General features: G+C 42.8%; 2 pseudogenes; both read right to left on the reverse strand.

Moving 5' to 3' along the window:
* Positions 1-1,482: 1,482 nt before the first annotated feature.
* On the reverse strand, positions 1,483-2,839 carry LOC144319142 (elongation factor 1-alpha 1 pseudogene; annotated as a pseudogene).
* A 104-nt stretch (positions 2,840-2,943) lies between these two features.
* Positions 2,944-3,733, reverse strand: LOC144319143 (large ribosomal subunit protein eL19 pseudogene; annotated as a pseudogene).
* Positions 3,734-5,898: the final 2,165 nt, after the last annotated feature.

Below are 5,898 nucleotides of genomic sequence, written 5' to 3' on the forward strand. Positions count from 1 at the left end.
CCAACAGTGTAATCTGTCTGTGAAAGAATTTTGTCAATACCACAGCTTGCTTTTGCCTATCAAATAATGGACCAACACATGACATAGTTACTTCATTTTTGTTAGAGCTGTATTAATCATACAGTCTTTGCTGTTCACTGAAAACACAGTAACGAATCAAAGTGAAGACTTTTTTCCTATCATGTTTAGCACTGGATTAAGCTGCAAATTCACACAAAAAAATTATAGCAAGCTCTGTAAAGAACTACATTAGCATAAGTGAAAGGATGGTCTTACATATAGACTATAAGGAAAAGAATTCTAGTTAACTAAGTTTTTACAAGTACATTCACTAATATGTAAATAGCAACTAATAGCATAATATTGACCCATTTGCAGAGTTAAATTCCCTTGTGCAAAATCTTTAGAGTTGGATGAAGATATTGGCAAATGGATAAGAGGAAGCTTTCCTATTGTCTCTTTCACTGCCATTTCATTTTATCAAAGACACCTTATTTTTTTTTGAGATTTTGTTTTTATTTATTTTTCTCATTAAACTTTTTTTTAAAGATTTTATTTATTTATTCATGAGAGACACAGAGGGGGGTGCAGCACAGACACAGGCAGAGGGAGAAGCAGGCTCCATGCAGGGAGCCCGATGTGGGACTTGATCCTGGGTCTCCAGGATCACACCCTGGGCTGAAGTTGGCACTAAACCGCTGAGCTACCCGGGCTGCCCTAAACTTTTGTTTTAATAGGTCTCAAAACTCTGTGACAGATTTTTGGTCAAGTTGTTTCCATTAAAAAGTACTGATTTTAAAAACTAATAACTTAAAATTGCCACACACGCACAATAAAAAACCAAATGGTCCACAAAACATTCTCCTTTCCTTCTGAAGGTTTGACGATGCATTGTTATCATTAACCAGTCCTTTACTATAAAACTTAAATGGCCAATTGACACAAACAGTTCTGAGACGGTTCTTCCACCACTGACTAAGACTGGGGTGGCCAAGTTCAAAAAGGGTGTTGCCTGTGTTCTCCTCTAGGATTTTGATGGATTCTTGTCTCACATTTAGATCTTTCATTGAATTTGAGTTTATCTTTGTGTGTGGTGTAAGAGAATGGTCTAGTTTCATTCCTCTGCACGTGGCTGTCCAATTTTCCCAGCACCATTTATTAAAGAGACTGTCTTTTTTCCAGTGGATAGTCTTTCCTGCTTTGTCAAATATTAGTTGACATATAGAGTTGAATATAGAGTTGAGGGGCCATATCTAGGTTCTCTATTCTGTTCCATCGATCTATGTGTCTGTTTTTGTGCCAGTACCACACTGTCTTAATGATCACAGCTTTGTAGAACAACCTGAAATCTGGCATTGTGAGAGCCCCCAGCTCTGGTTTTTTTTTTTTTTTTTTAGCTCTGGTTTTTTTAAATATTCCCCTGGGTATGCTATATGTTGGCAAGTTGAACTGCAATACAAATTTTTTTTAAAAAGACTGGGGTGGCAGGTATTGGGGATAATATTCATTTAGCCTTCTGAGCTTTCTGGGCAGACTTGGTGACTTTGCCAGCTCCAGCTGCCTTCTTGTCCACTGCTTTAATGACACCCACAGCAACTGTCTGTCTCATGTCACGAACAGTAAAACGGCCCAGAGGAGGATAGAGAAGCTCTCAACACACATAGGTTTGCCAGGAACCATATCAACAATGGCAGCATCCCCAGATTTCAAGAACTTGGGACCATCTTCCAGCTTTTTTCTGGAACGACGACCTATCTTCTCCTTCAGCTCAGCAAACTTGCAAGGAATGTGAGCTGTGTGACAATCCAGCACAGGTGCATATCCAGCACTGATTTGGCCTGGATGGTTCAGGATAATCACCTGAGCTGTGAAGCCAGCTACTTCCATTGGTCGGTCATTTTTGCTGTCACCAACACATTGTCACAATGAATATCTTTAACAGATACGTTCTTGACACTGAAGCCCACATTGTCCCCAGGAAGAGCCTCACTCAAAGCTTCATGGTGCATTTCAACAGACTTTACTTCAGTTGTAACATTGGCTGGAGCAAAGGTGACCACCATGCCAGGCTTAAGAACACCAGTCTCCATTCCCCCCACTGGGACAGTACCAATACCACCAATTTTGTAGACGTCCTAGAGAGGCAGACTCAAGGGCTTATCAGTTGGATGAGTTGGTGGCTGAATGCAATCCAGAGCTTCAAGCAGTGTGGTTCCACTGGCATTCCCATCTTTACAGGTGACTTTCCATCCCTGGAATGAAGACATGTTAGCACTTGGCTCCAGCATGTTGTCACCATTCCAACCTGAAATTGGCACAAATACTACTGTGTTGGGGTTATAGCCAGTTTTCTTAATGTAGGTGCTGACTTCTTTAATGATTTCCTCGTATCTCTTCTGGCTGTGGGGTGGTTCAGTGGATTCCATTTTGTTAACACCAACAACTAGTTGTTTTACACTCAGTGTGTAAGCCAGATGGGCATGCTCCCGGGTCTGCCTATTCTCAGAGATACCTGCTTCAAATTCACCAACACCAGCAGCAACAATCAGGACAGCACAGCCTGAGATGTGCCTGTAATCATGTTTTTGGTAAAGTCTCTGTGTCCTGGGGCATCAATGATGGTCACATAATACTTGCTGGTCTTGAATTTCCACAGGGAGTTATCAATGGTGATACCACATTGACGTTCAGCTTTCAGTTTATCCAAGACCCAGGCATACTTGAAGGAGCCTTTTCCCATCTCAGCAGCCTCCTTTTCAAATTTTTCGATAGTTCTTTTGTCAATCCCACCACATTTGTAGATCAGATGGCCAGTAGTGGTAGACTTGCCCAAATCCATGTGTCCAATGACAACATTTTTTTTTTGGCAGATAAAGGTTTGTTTTATTGAATAACTGATCTGATTAATGCTGAGGCCACTATGTACAGACAAGAGAGGGAGTTTTATTTCTTGGTCTCTTCCTCCTTGGACAGTCTTGATGATTTCCTCCTTCTTGGCCTGGAGCCGCTCTTCACGGCACTTGCAGGCCTCCGTGGTCTTAGATCTGCGGGCCTCAGCCTGGTCAGCCAGAAGCTTCTTCTTCTTCTTTTTTTTTTTTTTTTTTAATTTATTCATGAGACAGAGAGAGAGAGAGGCAGAGGGAGAAGCAGGCTCCATGCAGGGGTCTCCAGGATCATGCCCTGGGCTGAAGGCGGCTCTAAATCGCTGAGCCACTCAGGCTGCTCCAGCCAGAAGCTTCTTGCAAGCCTTGCCTGCCTTCAGCTCATGGATGTGTTCCATGAGAATCCACTTGTTCTTGAACACGTGACCCTTCACTTTCAGGTACAAGCTATGATACATGTGGCTGGCGGTCAATCTTCTTAGATTCATGGTAGCTTCCGAGCAGCCTGCGTAGAATTCTCATCCTCCTCATCCACGTTACCTTCTCAGGCACTGGAGCATTGGCAGCACCTTTCCTCTTACCAATGCCCATAGGCCTGCCCTTCCGGAGGGCCAGAGTGTTTTACTGGCAGGGAGCTCGGGAATGCACAGTCACAGGCTTCCAGATAATCAGCCCATCCTCGATCAGTTTTCGTATCTGCTGACGGGAGTTTGCATTGGCGACTTCATTGGGGTCCAACGTGACCTTCCTTCTGCCACAGGGAGGACACCCGGGACAAGCCTCTTCTGAACCCAGCGCAAAGGGAAGAACCCGATGACCACAATGTTGATGTGAGTCCCTTCCTTTCCCATTCTGGTTTAGGTTTAGTGGTGGTTTTCACGACGCCTGTGTTCTGGCGGCAGACCCGTTGCGAAAAAGCGAGATTTTATTTTTAAGTCATTTCTACATCCAACATGTGGCTTGAACTCAATCTTGAGATCAAGAGTCAGATGCTCTAGGGACTGAGCCAGCGAGGCGCCCCAAAGCCAGCTTTTTTTTTTTTTTTTTAAGACAGCTTATTTTTAATTAATTATGTTACAGACAAATATTGTATTTTCCCCAATTAAAAAAATTTAGCTTCGGGGATCCCTGGGTGGCTCAGCGGTTTGGCACCTGCCTTGGGCCCAGGGCGAGATCCTGGAGCCCCGGGATCGAGTCCCGCGTCAGGCTCCCTGCAAGGAGCCTGCTTCTCCCTCTGCCTGTGTCTCTGCCTCTGTGTGTCTCTCAAATAAATGGATAAAATCTTTAAAAAAAAATTAGCTTCGCTGCCAGAAAACACTGGGGAAAAACCCCTCTACATCAGGACATTAAAACTTGAGTAGTTTTTCCCCCTCTAAAAAATTTCAGTTATTTTTTCCCCAAAGACCTTTATCTCAGAAGTGCGATTTAAAAGCCACATGCAGGGAATCTAAGTATCCACTAGAGGGCGCGAGCCACTTACAGAATGACTGAGTAAGGGTTCACCACCTTCCCCCTTCTGAACTATTTCTACATCAGAAAAGCCAAGTGTGCCTAGTAAAAGCCTTAGTAAATAGTTTATATTCTCTCTCTCTCTCTCTCTCTCTCTCTCTCTCTCTCTCTCTCTCGTGCTTTGTTGTGATATATACACATGAAACCAGAGATAACTATGGCCACGCATATGTCTGCCTATCATAAAAATAGCTTCTGTGATCTTCATTACAGGACACAATGATCAGTTTGGAGTTGCATTTCTTTCTCAACTTTTCTTTCCTTACCCCCTTGCTATTTTTTTTTAAGATTTTATTTATTTATTCGTGAAAGACACACATAGAGAGAGAGGAAGACACAGGCAGAGGGAGAAGCAGGCTTCATGCAGGGAGCCCAATGTGGGACTCCACCCTGGGTGTCAAGGATCATGCCCTGGGCTGAAGGCAGGCCCTAAACCGCTGAGCCACCCAGGGATCTCCCCTTGCTATGTTTTAAAATTGGCCATGAAGTTTATAATATTCTTATTTTGAAAAAAATATTGATTGATTGATTTGGCAAAAGGAGAGAGAGAGCACAAGCAGGGGGAGAGGCAGGCAGAGAGAGAGAGGGAGAAGCAGGCTCCCCACCGAGAACTCCATCCCAGGACCCTGGGATCATGACCTGAGCAGAAGCCAGACACTTAACTGACCAAGCCACCCAGGCACCCCAGTTTATTATATCCCTTAGTCTTTTATTGTATTTTCTGTTGTATTTTTATTGAATGGCTGTAATTAATATTAACTGACTTTAAAGTGGTTGGATTTCTCTTTTCCTCCTTTCTGTTTCTGTTTTGCTATCTTCCCTCATAAACTTCCAAGCATTTTTCTCTATATTTCTTTTTTTTTTTTCCCCAAATATTTAACTTCTGAAAGTGATGTTACAAGAAATGGGGAGGCCATGTTACACAAAACTCTCGGTAAGAAAAGCCTAACATAGGAGCCAAACGGAGTTAGGATCTGCCTGCTTGATCCAAACTTCCCTGGGCTGGCCTTCCCCAGAGGTATGGGTGAATGTGGTGCTTTATCAGCTGGATGGTAAAGACATCTCTCCAAGTCTTTCTAGAGGAAGAGAGTCAGCCAGACGGGTGACAGATGCCAGACAGAGGCATCTGGGAATATAGTTTACAATAACACAGTGTTAGCTGAACAGGACAAAATCTGTTACTATTATACAGAAAAGATCAAAGAGTCTGTAAACTCCATTGAGAATGAGCTGGCATATTAATGAGAGCCAAAAACCATTTAGATCATTTTTCGTTCTTGAAATAATGCCACAAAGGAAGTTTTGTGGGGATGTAGTGTCGCATATTGTGACCTCCCCAAAATGTCCATAAAACATCTGTTTGTCTTTATAATCAATCCACTACAGCTTTTCCTCTATGTAATATTTAAATTCTTTTGATGACTTTTCTATTTCAGTCTCTAAGTCCTCTTGAGATTAGAAGCTCCTGGTGTTTATAGCCATCTATTTATTTTTAAAAAGGCATCGT

Source organism: Canis aureus, chromosome 8 (genome assembly GCF_053574225.1).
Source record: "Canis aureus isolate CA01 chromosome 8, VMU_Caureus_v.1.0, whole genome shotgun sequence".
Taxonomy (NCBI): Eukaryota; Metazoa; Chordata; class Mammalia; order Carnivora; family Canidae; genus Canis; species Canis aureus.